This window comes from Pygocentrus nattereri, chromosome 4, assembly GCF_015220715.1.
Source record: "Pygocentrus nattereri isolate fPygNat1 chromosome 4, fPygNat1.pri, whole genome shotgun sequence".
Lineage (NCBI taxonomy): Eukaryota > Metazoa > Chordata > Actinopteri > Characiformes > Serrasalmidae > Pygocentrus > Pygocentrus nattereri.
The window spans coordinates 29,085,848-29,103,902 of record NC_051214.1 but is presented as its reverse complement, the minus strand read 5'-3'; the positions used below and the strand labels follow the sequence as shown (position 1 = coordinate 29,103,902).

General features: G+C 38.5%; 1 long non-coding RNA gene across 1 annotated transcript in view; it reads right to left on the bottom strand.

Moving 5' to 3' along the window:
* Positions 1 to 12,649, bottom strand: part of LOC119263184 — a 66,063-nt gene extending 53,414 nt beyond the window's left edge. The window contains exons 1-2 of the long non-coding RNA XR_005130176.1: positions 12,621 to 12,649; positions 9,433 to 9,507 (exon numbers count right to left, since the gene is read on the bottom strand). This is a non-coding gene — a long non-coding RNA (uncharacterized LOC119263184). The remainder of the gene's footprint in view (positions 1 to 9,432; positions 9,508 to 12,620) is intronic.
* Positions 12,650 to 18,055: the final 5,406 nt, after the last annotated feature.

Sequence of the window (18,055 nt, the reverse complement as noted above, 5' to 3'; positions counted from 1 at the left end):
AGAACCCTTTTTGGTGGGTTTAGTTGTATATGACACCATCCTAAGCATGTTCTCCATCAATCTGCAGAACCCTTTTATAATGCAAAAAACCCTTTAATCATGCATGCGGTTCTTTGAGTGTTCAAGGTTTTGGACAGAACAATTTTCTTTACTAAAGAACCCTTGAAACGCATTGTTTTTAAGTGTGTATATGGGCATGATGTGATGATTTTTATCAAATTTTTCATGGAGAAATGATGATATTGAGCTTCCCTAATTCCTGTACTCAATTTCTCCACCCCTCTGTTCTTAACTTTTAGGTCATTTAATTTACTATTATTATTATTATTGTTATTATTATTATTATTTATTATGCACTTTCAATGTTAAATTGCCCATTTTTTCTGCAGTTGTGGGCTGACAGTGTGTTGACTTCTATCCATTGATTTTATTTATATATTAAAGAGATCAGACTCACCTAAAATTAACTCAACTTGTATTTTTTTCTGTTTTATGTTAAAATGAGTGCCAAAAAGCCTCTCTGAAACTCTGAAAACTCTGGAAATAGGGCTCTAGAATTTTGTTCAGATCTAAAGGGTTAACTAAGCAAAATTTGGACACCAAACATGTCTTAACTGATGAGGGGTCAGTGGAATTATTTAAATTTTGTAAATTTATGATGGTCCTGTGAGGCTAATATAGCTGCCTAGTAAAGGAATCGAAGAACCACCATTTAGCATGGTGTAAACATCATACCTGATGAAACAAGTCAAGCAAGTCTACTTCAGATGACTTATTAACTCTACATAGTTTGTGTGATGATTTAGTTTGCTATAAGCTTCCATTACTTGTTTGTTATATCGACCTCACTGCCTTAGCATATTGACTGCATTTGCCATAAAGGTAAAAATTGTACTTTCTGTTTCACTCGACTGGCAAAAGATCTGCAAGCCAAGTCTGTATAAACCCTTATAATCCCAGGCTTATTACATACTTATTATTCAGTAACTACAGGGACTTCAATGCAAACTGGTGGAGATATTCTTAGGTTACTGCAGTGCATAAAAAGGAAATCAGTGCACTCTGGTCATGTAAGGGGTTAAGTTGAAGTCACTTCTAAGATCAAGTTGGACACCGTAGTCCTGATGTCTTTGTATCTGAGGTTTAAAACATAGAATCACCATTTATGCACATTTTCTCACCTCTATTAATGTAGCCTAACAAACCCTCAGTGTAAGCACCTCATAACTATTATTCTAATACTATGCAGTCCAACAAACAGTGTCCAGGCCTAATGTTGAAACTACGTCATGGAGATGGTCTGTTTGTGTTGGTCGGGATTCATGTTTTGACAACTCTTCCTGGTGGGGAAAGGAGCTGTTCTAAACACTAAACAGACGTCACTGGCGGCAGGAGTAGGGCAGCTCTGGGCTTCTCTCATGTTTGGAGAAGAGAGGAGTGAAAGAGAGCTGATAAGACGTGCAATATGTCAGTATGGTTTTAAAGCTGACCTTCACATAGGAAGGTCACACGTGGGTTCCAACAACATATATTTGAATATTAAAACAGGTCACAATGTCAACTCCAAAAAAAAATGCAATTTTATATCAACTTTTGAGAAAGTATACTATATGGCCTAAAGTATGTGGACAGTATCCATTGCTAGCAAGAGTATGAAATCAAGCACATAGCCATGAAGCCTAGATGTACAAACACTGGTAGTAGAATGGGTCATACTAAAGAATTCAGTAACTAAACGTGGCACTGTTTTAGGATGCCACCTTTGCCACAAGTCAGTTCTGACCTGGTCAACTGTTAGTGCTATTATTGTGAAACAGAAGTGTCTAGAAGCAGCAACAGCTCAGCCACATAGCAGCAGACCAAGCAAACTTACAGAGCAGGGTTACCAAGTGCTGACATGTATAGTAGGTTTCTATGTTCGAGCAGCTGCACAAGCCTAAAATTGCTATGCACAATGCTAAGCATTGACTGGAGTGGTGTAAAGCATGCTGCCACTGGACTTTGCAGCTGTGTAAAAGTGTTTTCCGGATTGATTAATCAAATTCCCTACGTAGCAGTGTGATGAATCGAGGTTTGTAGGATGTCAGTAGACCTCTAATTACTGGAATCCATAGTGCCAGTAAAGTTTGGTGGAGGAGGGATAATGGTCTGGGGCTATTTTACAGGGTTTGGACTATAGTTCCAGTGAAGGGTAATGCTAATGATACAGCATACAAAGTCATCAGTGCCTGACCTTACAAGTGCTGTCTTGACTTGTGTGTAAATTTCCCGTAGACATACTCCACTTGTGGAAAGGTTAGGGGCTTGGCTGGGTGCATTGAAACTCCATATCAATGTCCATGGTTTTGGAACAGAATGTCCAACAGGCTCATATAGGGGTGACGTTCTGATGTCTGCATACTTTTGGCCATATAGTGTACTACTTGGCTGCATAATTGCATAACTGCAGTTCATAGCTTCAAAAGATAATCACAATAACACGTTCAATTAATTTTGCCATATAAATGAGTATAAACATGGTCACTATTTCCATCCAGTGTAAGCTGTCATTGAAGTATGTGCTTATTCATTATGTGTTACATTAAGCAATGCTTTTTTCTTTCCTTTTTAATATTCTTGTTTTGTTGGAAACTATGTTGCCTAGAAGTTCTTTGCTTTTGAGTTTTGCTGTAATACAATAATTTAATCTAACAATGCTTTCGTGTCTGTCACAATCAAAGACTGTAGTAAAGCATTCATTTTCTGTATTTGTAACTGTAGTAGGCCGCATATTTTCTCAAGATCCAACAGACAATGTATTTTCTGTATTTAATTATGACAGTCCCATTGCATGCTTTCTGTTACTCCCCAAATAAAAACAGCATCCAACAAAAATCAGAGTGGTCAACAGTGTGTCCTAAATCAATAGAACTGTATGATTGCGTATTCAAAGGAATTTGGGCAAACAAACTCATGTCTGGCAAATGCCAATGTTCATCAAACTTCCTTTAATTATATAAACAAAAAAGTCTAGTAGACTAAATTACAATTTCTTTGGTGTCCCTTGCAGAGCAAAACCCAAAGCTTTTATATTCTTTTCAAAAAAAGCATGCAGGTTGGCCTCTTATTGGCTCAGCAGTCAGTGAAGGTCCTGGTGAACTATGGCATGTCTCTATAAAGAGGTCAATGGCATTTGCAGTTTAAATCCAGTAAAACTCTACATGGAAGCAATGCGATCCCCTCTTGCCTCCCCCTGGGTATTTTTAAAGTTCCCTCTCACAAACATTATCCAGGAGAACTTCTTATGTTAAGCAATCCATGTATTTGACCCCTGTGGGGGAGGAATGGAGGGGGTAGAGTCCTGTACGTTGTTTTGGGAGGTGAGGACAGGACTAGATCTACTATGACCTGACAGTGATCCAGCTCAACTTAATATCGGCATCGTCAGAGTCCATTTTGGGCAACGGTTATGAAATACACTTACACACATGTACACACACACACACACACACACACACACAAATAAAGATGCCGCAGCAGAGCTATTAAGCAGCTGGCTCACATTTCAGTGAGTAAAACACAGATGCAGAGACAGCGTGCCCCCTAAACTTGCTCAAGCCCCACTGATTGTAAAAGGACGAGGCAGCTGATGTAATCTGAACAGAAACCCCTATAAATCTGGGCCTGGGCTTTATAAAGAGGTGTCAGAACATTATACATACACTCTTAAAACACACAGGCTCCTTAATGGCTCTTCACTTAAATGTACAGTTCAAGGAAAACCTGTCTATACAGGTATCTATACAGGTCCTATCCATTTGGGGGAAAAAAAGGTTCTTCACACATATTTACAAAAATGGCTCTTTTTAATAGTTATACATTGACTTTTTATAGTTATCTACTGATTTTTGTGAGTAGTTCTTGCTCAAAAGAGCCCGTTAGGCATCTTGAAGAGGGCAAGAAATTGAAATATCATCTTGTTTTAAGCCTATAACATCATAGAAGTTATGAGGTAACAGCATCCAAGTGCTAGAGTTGTTTATTCACCTGGTGTTTAAAAGAAGAACCAGGAGTAATTTGTGCTTATGTGAGATCATGGGGGGAGGAGACCTTCATTATACAGCCTACAATTTTAATAGTCATAGGTTACTTTTTTAAAATAACTTACTTTCTATTTAAAACATCACTGTCCTTTCTTTGCAGTCTGCTATTTACAGTGGAAGATCAAGGGTCTTAGGTTATCATCTCAATACACAATTTGACTAATTGCTGATAGAATTAGCAAAGCAATGTGAGCACTCATAATCCTGTTATCCATACATTCCTATTATGTCATATTTTCACACAATAGATGACAGGAAAAGACCTACTGTACACTAGCACACGTTTACTGCCAGACATCAGGATGTTTAGTAGATATATACATTGAAAACACAGGATGACAAAAGTTCATGAAAGTTTGCTCATCCTTGTCATGTTTTGTTAAAGAGTACTTTGTTCACTTGGATTTGAAAGACTGTTCTGTGAATTTTTTCTTGTGTATTTCTTTTGTTCCACTTTTAACACACCAACAATAGTCAAGCGTCTCACATTCCCGCATCGCTGATATCTTTGTTCCATTTCTTTTATGATTGTGAAGTCTTTCATCCTGCTATGATAGAATCACTTTATCTGCCATATCACTATGTTACAGTTTATACCTTGGCATTTTTCAACTAGTGTTGTCAAAAGCCCTACTTGAATTCTGTTTTAAGTGGGGCAGTACTGTAATTTAAAAGCTGTTTAACAACACTAGTAATTTTATCCAGTACAAATCTGCAGTGTATCTAGAATTATAGTAATAATTGCGATGTAAATGACCTTCTGTCATTCATTAAACCTGGAGCTATCTTATTAATAGTAGTACTGTTCCAATACACCTCACAATAGTCTAAGAACAAAACTACTCATGTGCCGTGTTGTTATTGTTAGTGAGTAGAACACTTTTTGCTGATTTTAACTTCATGTTTCTAGGTGTGCTATCTGTGGTAATGTAAGGAAATTACAGATATTTTATTACATGACGTGCCCAGTCAGATCCCTTAAAATTGACCTTAAAGAATCACTTCTGGTAAAAGTAGATCAGCTCCAATAGTGCTTCAGACATTGACTAAAACACTGACATAGTCACTTTCACATAGTGCAGCTTCCTTATCACATTTTCTTATTAGTCTTGATTATCAAAAACCATGTCATTAACTTTGTCTTTATGTAGATTTGCTAAAATTCAAAGTTGGAAGTGTAGCAAATGCTAAAGCATTTCTCTGCACTATTTATTGTTGCTTTTGGAACAAAATAGTAACAGTAATATCTCCTTAGCATTGGGATATGGAGTAGATTATTATTCTTTTACCAAGGAAATGTGTTTCTGCTAGTCCTCCTTGATCTAAGTGACAAGTGGCAATTGACACAATAGACCATGCTATCTTACTAGATAGACTAGAAAACCTTGTAGGAGTATCAGGAATAGCTCTTTCCTGGTTAAGGTCCTACCTCACTGATAGCTAGCAGTTTGTTAATGTAAATGGTGAATCATTTGACCTATATTATTCACAATATATATGCTATCACTGGGCACCATTATCAGTGAACACGGCATAAATTTCCACTGTTATGCCGATGACACTCAGTTATATATACAGTTGAAACCAGAAGTTTACATACACTATATAAAAAGACATATATGCATTTTTTTCTCACTGTCTGACATGAGACCGCTGGGATAGGCTTCAGCAACCCAATCCCCCGTGACCATGAGGGAGAAGTGGCTTAGATAATGGATGGGTATCCTGACATGAAATCAGAATAAACTTTTCCCATTTTAGGTCAATTAGGATCACCAAATTATTATTTAATTAAATTATTACTATTTGCTAAATGCCAGAATAACGAGAGAGGGAATTTTTTAAGGCAATTTTTATTACTTTCTTCAAAGCCAAAAGTTTGAATACATTTCATTAGTATTTGGTACCATTGCCCTTCAACTGTATGACTTGGGTCAAACATTTTAGATATCACAAGCTTCCACAAGCTTCTCACAATAGTTGGCAGGAATTTTGGCCCATTCCTCCTGAGAGAACTGATGTAACGGAGCCATGTTTGTAGGCCGCCTTGCTCACACATGCCTTTTCAACTTTTCAATAGGATTGAGATGCTTTGTGATGGCCACTCCAAAACATTGACTTTGTTATCCTTAAGCCACTTTGTAACCAGTTTGGCAGTATGCTTCGGGTCATTGTTCATTTGGAAGACCCATTTGCGCCTAAGCTTTAACTTCCTGGCTGATGTCTTGAGATGTTACTTCAGTATTTCCACATAATGTTCTTTTCTCATGATGCCATCTATTTTGTGAAGTGCACCAGTCCCTCCTGCAGCAAAACAACCCCACAACATGATGCTGCCACCCCCGTGTTTCACAGTTGAGATGGTGTTCTCAGGCTTGCAAGCTTCCCCCTTTTTCCTCCAAATATAACGATGGTCACTATGGCCAAACAGTTCAATTTTAGTTTCATCAGACCACCAAAAATTAAGGTCTTTGTCCCTGTGTTTATTTGCAAACATTAATCTGGCTTTTTTGTTTCTTTTGGAGTAATGGCTTTTTCCTGGCAGATACAGCACTTGTTTCACTGTGGATAATGACACACTCTTACCAGCTTCAGCCAGCATCTTCACAAGGTCTTTTGCTTTTATTCTAGGGTTGATATGCACATTTCGGACCAAAGCACATTCATCTCTGGGACACAGAACCTGTCTCCTTCCTGAGCCGTATGATGGCTGGACATTCCCATCTTGTTTGTACTTGTGTATAATTGTACAGATGAACGAGGAACATTTAGGCATCTGGAAATTGCACCCAAGGATGAACCAGAATTGTGCAAGTCCACAATTCTCTTCCTGATATCTTGGCTAATTTAATAAAATTCTTTTGACTTTCCCATAATGTTACACAAAGAAGCAGTGTTTCAGGTGTGCCTTAAAATACATCCACAGGTGTGTCTCTAATGAACTCAGATGTTGCTAATAAACCTATCAGAAGCTTCCAAAGACATGACATCATCATACGGGCTGTCCCAAATTGTTTAAAGGCATTGTAATCTCAGTGCATTTAAACTTTTGACTTTGAAGAAAGTAATAAAAAATGCCTTAAAAAATCCCCTCTCTCATTATTCTGGCATTTAGCAAATAGAAATAATTTTGGTAATCCTAATTGACCTAAAATGGGAAAAGTTTATTGTGATTTCATGTCAGACAGTGAGAAAAAAATGCATATGTGTCTTTTTATATAGTGTATGTAAACGTCTGGTTTCAACTGTATCAAGTGAATCAGATGATGAAATTAAACTTAACAAGACTGTGGACTGTATAAAAGACATAAAAGACTGGATGTCGAGTAACTCTATCCTACTTAACTCAAAAACAGAGGTTCTGATTCTTGGTCCAAAAACAGCTAGAAACAAACTGTCTAACTTAACACTTAAACTTAACAATTTCTCAGTTGCATCAAGCTCATCTGTAAAAAAATCTAGGTGTCATGATAGACCCTGATCTGTCCTTCGACACACATATAACTAATATCACTAGGACAGAGCCTTCCTGCATTTCTGCAATATTGCTAAATTAAGAAATGCATTATCTCTACAGGACGCAGAAAAGTTAGCCCATGCATCTGTTACTGCAAGACTAGATTACTGTAATGCCCTGCTGTCTGGATGTCCCAGCAAAAGCCTTAACAAGCTTCAGTTAATCCAGAACACTGCAGCCAGAGTCTCACAAGAACCAAAAAGTTTGACCACATGAGCCCAGTTTTATCAACCCTACACTGCATTGATTATAAAATTCTATTACTGACTTATAAAGCTCTAAACAGACTCAACCCTCAGCACCTGAGTGAACTTCTGTCCTACTATGAACCATCATGCCTACTTAGATCATAAGGTGCTAGCTTGCTACTAGTACCTAGAATTAATAAAGTTACATCATGGGGAGAGCTTTCTCAAACAAAGCTTTGGAATAATCGTCCTGTTAATGTTTGGGACTCAGCCTCAGTCTTTAAGTCTACGCTAAAAAACGTACTTGTATAACCTTATTGTTGTATAACTTGTAATTCCCTGTCAGATCTAGACCTGCTGGAGTCTCTGCTGCTCTGTTAATACTGTAATCTGTGACCAGTCACTCATTACAGAACTAACTCTATGTGTTTTCCTTTCTTTGCTGAGTTTGAATAGCTGCCCATCATGTGGGTCTGATGCTGTTGCCTCTTCTGCCTTGATTGGGTGCCCACTGCTCGCCAGCCTTCTGGACCGGCTTGACCACCATTGAGCTTCATACTGTACTACGCCATGCAAACCTCACCTTCAGATGCTGCTGCTGCTAAATAATCATAGACTTATCAAATTAACCACAGCCCACCTGTTTTTCCCACTTTGTACTATAATACTTTATACTGGCAATGTTTGCCCTCCGGTGTTGACCAGAGGAGGATGGGTTCCCCTTCTGAGTCTTGGTTCCTCTCAAGGTTTCTTCCTCTTGCCCTTAGTGAGTGTTTTTCCTTGCCACTGTCCCCACTGTCGATGCTCATGTGGGCTTGGACTTGGATTTTTTTCTAGAATGCAGATTTTTCTGTAAAGCTGCTTTGTGACAGCACCTGTGTTAAAAAGTACCATATAAATAAACTTTGCTTGGTTGTAAAAATGTTTTCTACATAGATTCAGTACCTTTGGGATGAGCCGGACTGAAGTTTGTAATCCTGCACTGGTCATAGAACATCAGTAACAAACCTCATTAATACTCTTGCGGCTGAATGCAATCAGATCCATACAACAATGTTTCATCAGCTAATGTAAAGTCTTCTCTATAAGAGTAAAGGTTGTTACTGAAGCAAAGGGGTAACAAAGCCCCATATTGTTACCCTTGATTTTTAAAGTAGCATTTAATGAGCTGGTGTCTACAAACATTTTGACAATTAGTATAGCAGGACTGTTATGTCACTGCCATATTACAACATCTGTATTATGGTTTTGACATAAACCCATTCTGCTGTAATAAACACCCGCTTGCTTAGATTTAATTCAGATCAAGGAACACAAAAACAGTGGCTGTCGTGCATAAAGCATGGAATTAAAATATGAGAGTGATCATAGTGTGCTTATGCAGAAAAATTAAACTGTTTATTTCATGAGGACTACGTGCCACACGTGATGATTATTTTTTTGTATGGATGCATGTTTGTGTTTACTATCCAAAAAGGAAGTCACAAGTAAAACGTGAGCAAACCTTCTCCAATCAAATCCCTTCTCCTTCCAATAACAGGTGTTTGAAGGTGATGCCAATCTTGTTAAGAAAGCCGGGGAACATAGAACAGAGTAGTGAGGTAATCCAATAGTAAGGACAATGGATAGAAAGCTTTAGCCTCACCAGAGCCAAGGTTAAGTGTAGTCATGGCAACCGCCTGGACATCCTGCTACCACACCCTTTTGGGAACAGTCAGACCTGGGGTCAAACAGACACACACAAGTTCAGTAACATGGCTCAGCTGTAGAAAATCAGATAAATTATTGCACTGTGTTCAGTTTTTACACTAAACAACTCCATTCATGAACATAAGAACGCTTTAGGTTCTTTGGGTTGCAGTTTGTCATTTCAGTTGTTCTTAGTGTATAGGGGATTAAAAGCCATTTAGGATGGCTCTATGGGGACCTTAAAACCCCTTTATAATAATGAACAAAAGCACAATCGAAGGTGTGATCCTGTAAGGAGAGCCAAAATATTACGTTACTGGCCACTGCCCAACATATAAAGCAGAACTAGCGGTTTTGCCTGTTTAACTGGAAAGTCATTGCACAGATCACAGTGATAAACGAGAAACCCACCGCAAGCAATGAACCACAGCATGTGAAGAGAACACAAAGAACTGAATAAGTGTGGTGGCTGAATCAGAGTAACAGTAATGGTCAAATATACAGTATTTGACCATTATATATAACCAATATTAAAACTAGCTGCTTCCAAAGTAATTTACAATGTGTTTTTCATAAAGATGACTTTTTATGCCCAGTTCATGTACTCTTTATTAAAAGTTAGCTTGCCGTGTAGATTCCTTGTTGTTTAAAAGACTAACATGCAAGATAATAGCAACATGAGACTGACTGAAGATACTACTGAAAATTATTTCATGCTATAAATGTCATCTTAGCTCATTATATCAAAATATTGTACAAGATATCTCTAGAATTTGATTCAATCCAGGGTTTCCATGTTCAACTGAAGCTCGTAACTCATTTCCCATCTCCAATTAGGAAAACTAAAAAAAACAAGTGTTTTCAACTCCCAGCTCAGCATATGATGTCAAATCAACATGGCTGTTCACATCACCAATAGTAATAAAGTACCACTTGTATAATTTAAAATGATGTTTGTTTTAGATAAGTCAACATATAGGCATAATAGTGGGTAAATCTACAACATTGACCCTAAAATTCACTGTTTAAAATTCTGCAAATCTTTCATTTTACAATTATCTCTCATATGTTAGCTGGCAAACTTATTGCAAACAATGTTCTTTTTCATGGAAGCATCAATGTGTTTTTTCCATGCTGTAGCCTAAATGCATGGAGATTGGGAAAGACTTAATTCAGAGCTTTGACTTCCCACCTCTGAGTCACAATGATCACAACTTGATCTGTAAAAGGCCGGTGTGGCTGCAGGTTTTAATTCCAAACAAAAAGGAGCATATCTTCAGTCTAAAGGCTGATTTCTGCTTCTGCAAAGATGCCCAATCTGCACAACTACGTCATGTGAATCTACACAGCTGTTCCTCAAGCGAATGCTGATTGGCTATTTGGTAGCACTGGGGTAGGACCAGGGGTATAAATGGGCCGGAACACAATGGAATGTCATTCTGGGTCTTTGTAATTAATGTTTTTTTGATGATTCTTGTGTCTGTTGAAAATTTCACTAAGTGACCACACTTTTAAATGCCCACAACAAGTCATTTGCCCATGTGAATGAGGAGCAAGCAATGATTGACACAGAGCTAACTAGTCTACTAACGTCAGCCATTCGTTTTTGTTATATGTCTAAATATATGAATACATACAATATATTTTTGTTATTTTTTGAGGGAAGCAAGTTGCATTGGCTCCATGCTTCCTCTCAAAGGTTCTTTTTTAAAAAAATAAGTTATGAAAAGGTAAAAATATAAACTTTCAGCTTATTGAAAGTAAACAGCTGGAGCTTAAGACCACTGTTGTACCTTTGAATGTGCATTTACATTGTTTACACCTTGATAAATGAAAACATACCTGCACAGAACCTTTTTTTTGCTTTTTTCTGACACTGTAGCACCCACATTCACATGCAAGGATGATTGTAGACCCCTATAGGAATGTCTGCACACAAAAGCCACACATATTCACAGATATGAAGACACAGAAGTACAATTCGGCCTTAATGGTGTTCTTTGACCTTCCTTTGAGAAGAATGTTGGCCATGCAATTTTAATGCAAAACAACTTATGGGATAAGAGTGCATGTTAAATGCCATAAATATAAAATGTAAATGTACAACTTTCTACAAATTGAGCAGCAACTCCAGCCTGAGAGTGTGGAGGGTTTGAAATGCTTAGAACATACAGCTGTGCAACATGTGAATCTATAAATACACACTGAATAGCAACACATTTCAGCTATAAACACATTCACTCAACTACCTCACTGCTTGGATAAGCAATAACACCACAGCATGGTCTTCCTAATGCACCCCATTCCTTTAGCACCATCCACCAACGGGATATGTAACACTCACTGGACGATGGCCTGGCAAATGTGTTTCATATAGGAAATACAGCAGGTATTTAAAAATTCATGTTCTAAAAGGTCTTTGATGCTAGTGGACATATGGAAAGATTATGTGACAATAAAGGCAGAGAGAAAGCGAGGGTGTGTCCATGCCATGGACTGACCTTCTCTATCCCCCCGTGTGACGTCCTGTTATTTCCCACCATTGTCTGCTCGCTAAGGAGGAACGTTCTAAAAATGGCTTTTTGTTTAAGAGTTTACTCAACAGTATGGCTTCCTCTGACTGGCTGTGCCACTCCACAGTTATTGATATCTCTTTAAACTTAGTCGTCCAAACAGGAACCCGGTGCGGATGCAAATTGCGATGCTCCGAGGGCGGACGCCTTCCTAAGGCACTTTATTTATATCCTATGGAGGATCCGGTTTCATAACAAGGAATATTCTTTTTGTCATCCGGCCGTATGGAATTCACATTGAGGACATGGCTTCTGTACAGACTAGTCTTTGCATTAAACCCTCCCCCTAACCCCCCCCCCCCTCTCTTGTAAGACCCCTGGGAAAAATTCCCAATTCCCCTCACTCATATAGAGCATGACGTCATGTTGGCATAGCTTTCCTGCGACATTGGGTTAGCTCAGTGCAGCTCTTGGCTTTTCATAAATAATGCTTCTAGACTCATTCCAGCTCCAGCCTGGCAGAAGCTGCAGGCCAGACGGAGTTCCACTTAGCCGTGAGGACATTCACACGTCTCTGCAGATAAATAAACCATTTCCAAAAAGTAACAGAACAATGAAACAGCGGTACTACCTCTCTGAAGTTGGACGTGATCTGATGTCCGGATGTGAAGAAGATATCCGGAGAGTCGTGCCCAATCAGATCTCCTCCATAGCCTCACATGCAGGCTGAACAGAGGCTCAAGGAGAGATGCCAATGGAAAACCTGGAACTCTGATTACTCACACGGATCACTTCCTGTCCCACGCAAGCTCTTTCTTTGATATTAAGTTTCCTGAGCCTCCGCTCAAAGATGAAAATTTACATCCTTGTATGCTACAAGTCACCGGAAACCATGAAATCTAGTTTGACGTACTGCATAGCTGTGTGTTTCATATGTCATTATTTGAAAACCTGCATATCAGGCAGCCAAATGTTCTGCATCAAACATAGTCTTGTGGAACCCGACATGGTAGTAACAAGAATATATACTTGGGGAACACTTTAGGTGCTGGATTATGGTGAAATCTGCCATAAACAAGGGTCTGCCCCCTCTTAATATATTCCTCCACTGCATACTCTTTGAATGTCCAGAGCACGATCAATAACACAAGTGAGGCAAGTTAGTGAAACACTGTAATAAGCCCATTTTAGGTTTAGTTTTATTAGAGCTGTGCTCAGTGTACAAAATCGATACAATGCATTCACTTTGCATTTGGTTTTAACCACTTCACTTACCTTGTTTGAAGACATTAATGAAATAAAGGTCTTGGCTTGTTTGCCAACAGTATATAGTAAAATTTTAGTTTATTAAACTTGTCCAGCTGTTCAAAACAGGGATGTATCATCATAGCAACTTATGCTATATGTCTATCCTACTCATGAGCTGGTGAAATTCAAGTTCCTAGAGAAAGTAGCCCCAATTTTTCCTTTTCGGGAAGTACACATAAATGAAGATTTTTAAAAAGAATACTACACTCTTAGAAAAAAAGGCATGAAACTGTCACAACTATCAAACTCTCGGCACTGGGGTAGGACCCTCAAGGGTACATCTCAGTACCTTTAGTCAGGGAACATAACTGTACCCTAATCCATTGAAATGATATTTTCTAAGTTGTATTGACTCCACACACCCCATCTCGCCTCCAGGCTTTTATTGCTCTGTTTTAAAGTTTAAAGCTTTAAAAGGTACAAATACATACCTTTCACCTGGGAACAATTCATTTAAGATACACAACTGGACCTTTAAACCACTTTAGTACCTTTAAGTGAACATTTACAATGTTTGTTCTTTGATGAATGAAAAATGTACCTGCACAGAACCTTTATATCTAAGAGAGTACAAAACCACTTAGATACCCCTGTATTACATTACACGTAGAGGCAGCAACACCTCTATGATAGAGTTTTCTTTTGTGTTTTATAGATTTAGATGCATGTAGCATGATTTATTTAATGTTTTCAGTGTTGCTTTTCAGAATTATAAATTATTTACTTTCTACATATTTGTCTAATATGATTTTTTTTCTTTGTTCTTCTTGAAAGTAAGCCAGTGGTATTCCTCTCTATGTATCATTCCATGGGCTGCTTTGGCTCCAAGCTGCCGAGATGGCTGCCGAGTGGAGTTTCTGATAAGGACCTTGGCATGATTGTGCACTACCCGGCTACCGAAGCCTCTCCTGTCTTGGTTGCAGCCTTCCCATTGAGACATGTCTGTTGTTTGAGCATATATATCTGAGTTAGTAAAGTTATAAACCACCTTTATAGAAACAGTTCAGAGCAACTACATTTGTTGGGCTTACATTTGAAGAGTTCATTAGCAAAAAATGATAAAGCCATCCTTTAAAAAAACGAGTTGGCCGTCGTTTGTTATTCCTAACACACAGCGCATTCTGAATCTAAATACATTTTGCTACACAAGCCATTATTGTCCACTGTCAAGACATTGCAAGTGTACACTTTACAGTACAAACAGTCAAACGGCAGTGCAGATGTTGAGCAGAACACAATGAATCCATTCCGTGAATCAGCACAGACTATTGGGGTAAGGCGATGCAACACTGCCACAAACTGTGTTAGGCAGAATTTCAAATGGCTCCTTTCACCCTACAGAACATAGGTCTTAAAATAATAGCTGCTGCATCTAAACCATGCAGTCTAACAAAGACTCACTTGAGCCACGAGCGCACACAATGCCATACTGGATATAAAGTGGAACATATTAGTGTAAAAGCCAAAGTTTCATGGCTCACATCAAACTACTCTGTTCACTACAGAGGGAACAGAGAGACATTTGAGATTCAGTCCTAGGATTTTCAGAGGTGTGATCTTTTCAGAGGTGTGATTAATATAGATTTAATATTGCACATTCTTGATTCACCTGATTCTTTTATGTTCAAAACTGTTTAAAATGGCACTTTATAGACATGTACATCCATTACATGGATGTTCGCGTAGTTCTGAAACAGGACATGACCACTGGATTTATCTGGTTGTGCCAAAAAAAACAAAACAAAAAAAACAATAAAGTTTATTTTTTTAAAGACTTGTATTTTATTTAGTTATTTTTATTTAATCAAAACAACTCAACTACAGTTTGATTGATATAACCTGAAATGTACAATAAAACATGAACATTCATCAAAATAATAAGATAGATAAAAAAAAGTGCTTTTGCAAATGAAACCTTCATTTGTGAGGTGAATGCCAAACCTCTGATAACATTTTACCTTTTATCTACTTCAAAAGATTTTTAAATATGTGGTTTTAAAGATATAAAATAAAACTGTCATAGCAAAATCTGCTCTTCATATTAAGACGATTTGTTGTGTTGTAAATTTTTTAAATTTGTAAATAAGAAATTTGTTTCAGTTTATTATCTAAAAAAGTACCAGTGAGGTGTCTCCAAACATTTTATGTTCAGTGTATATTTTGAGAGAAAGAAGGCCTGGTTGTCCAGCAGTGGGTGGGAATATGAAAAGCACCTGAGGAAACGCATAAAATAAACTGCAGCTTTCCTGATGCTGGCTGATGAGTGGAATGTGTATCTGAGCTCCATCCAACCCCTTCACTCCAAGACACTTCCTGATCGTCACCGCCCTGTCCGCTGCTCCCTGGTATACTCTCACCACCGTCCAGAGAGATCCAGACCGGCAGAGAGAGGAGGACAACAGGAAATTCAATTTCCACCCAGACCAGCCCCACCCTGCTCCCAGGGTAAGGGCCATCACACACTATTTAAAGATAATCTGAAGAGTGTGTGTGTGTGCATGTGCGTGTGTGTGTGCGTGTGTGTGCGTGTGTGTGTGTGCGTGTGTATGTACATGTGTGCATTCATACATTTTCAGGACAGAAGGGTCACAAACAGAACATCATTGACTTTAAGGTAAAGTGCTTTTCACAAAAAACAATGTTTCATTTTTTGCAACTAAAGGAAAAAAAACTTTTCTTTCAGAAATCTCTTTTCTCTTTTCCTTACATTCAGAGTTAGTCTTAGAATACATTTTATAAACAGTACTGTGCATAGAACTGAAAAGTGTTCTGCTATTATTGCAAGCTTGACATTGTAACAGTTTTTAAATGTCCACTCACTGTCCACTCTATTGGTCACAACTATCTTGTTGGACCATGTAAAGTCAGAGATGACAGCTCATCTGCTGCTGCACAGTTTGTGTTGGTCATTCTCTACTCCTCCATCAGTGGGCACAGGACGCTGTTGGCTGGATAGTTTTGGTTAGTGGACTATTCTCAGTCCAGCAGCGACAATGAGGTGTTTAAAAACTCCAGCAGCACTGCTGTGTCTGATCCACTCAAACCAACACAACACACACTAACACACCAACACCACATCAGTGTTACTGCAGTGCTGAGAATGATCCACCACCCAAATAATACCTGCTCTGTGGTGGTCCCATGGGGGTCCTGACCACTGAGGAACAGGGTAAAAGGGAGACTAACTCAGTATGCAGAGAAACAGATGGAGTAGTCTGTAATTGTTGAACTACAAAGTGCACCTATAGAGTAAGTGGAGCTGATGAAATGGGCTCATTCACTAATATCTATGTTTTTTCTTAAAACAGTTCTTGAGAAAGGTCCTAAGAAAAAGTCTCTGTCACATTCATGACGTGTTTTTAAACCGCAGAACTGTTCACACCTCTGTGCTCTTGAGTGTGTAGTTTCTGTTGTGACCTAAGAACAAAAACCAAATAAGAAAACATTGGTGAACGTAAGACTTTTTGTGAAAACCACATAAGTGGGTTATGGGTGGAGAATGAGGCCAAGTGAGTGTAGATACAGCACCTGGGTGTGTGATGCAATATGTCTGCATGTGTGTCCTCAGTGATACAGGTTGGACAGAGAGGGGATTGTGAGAGCAGGGTCAGGAGAGAGTGCGAGAGAGAGAGAGAGGTTGGTGGTGGAGTTTGACCCTAAGTGTGTCCTCTATTTGCCCCAGGAGCACCTGGGCTTTGCTGCTCTTGGCACATGATATAAAAAGGAGGAAAAAAGCATCACTTTGTCCTGATAGTGCAGGAATACAGAGACAGACCAGACTACACACACACACACACACACACACACACAAACAGTTGGAGACACATTCAGCACAAAGCTCAGCATATCTAGATCAGAACCTGCCAAGAGTGAAGCTTTATATATATACATTTTATATACTTTTATATACTTTATATATATATATATATATATATATATATATATATGTATGTGTGTGTGTGTGTGTGTATATGTGTGTGTTTATTCAAGTACCATGAATAGTTAAAATACCTGGATGTATTCTTGATCCACCTCAAAGACCAAGGATGCATCAGTTTGTCACGAGAATGACCTGGAAGTCCCTTCATTCACTGCAGCAACTGGCAAAGGATGCAGGTTAAACCCACATCTGTAAGTTGAACTATACAGGGCTATTAAATTTACTTTGGGGAAAAAAAAATAGATGAGAAACAGAAATTAAAGTTGTCAAATCTTTGCTCATTTGGTATAGATAATATTAAATTTAAAAGCTTACTCTGACGTTTCATCAGGACGAGGCTCTGTATAGAGTAACAGTTGTCTCCAACTGTGGTAGCCTTAGCTAAGTTAGTGGTGTATTTTTACCATTATAGTTTACAGTTTGTAACGCATAGTTCGCTTTGCACCAAGGCTGGACTTCTGTCTAGACGAGCCCACTACATCCAGTCTGTCAATCCCTTAATAATATTTTAAAAACCATAAGATTAAGCGTATAAAGCAAAGAATTACAATGCTAAGTTCAGACATTAGTTTTGAAACCTTCACAACAAAGGGCACCATCTGTAATCTACAGCAGAAGTGGCAGTATCCCCCAACCCCCCCATCATCTTTCACCTGAGCCTGCCTCTCCTCTTGATCAGCAGCAGAATCTTTTTCAGCTTGATCTCTCCCGTTTTCACTCAAATTGACCCATGACCTGCAGTTATATTTATTTATTCAAAATAAAATCTTTTTTCAGTTTTTTCCTGCTATTGGCTTATGAACATTCATAGGTGATGC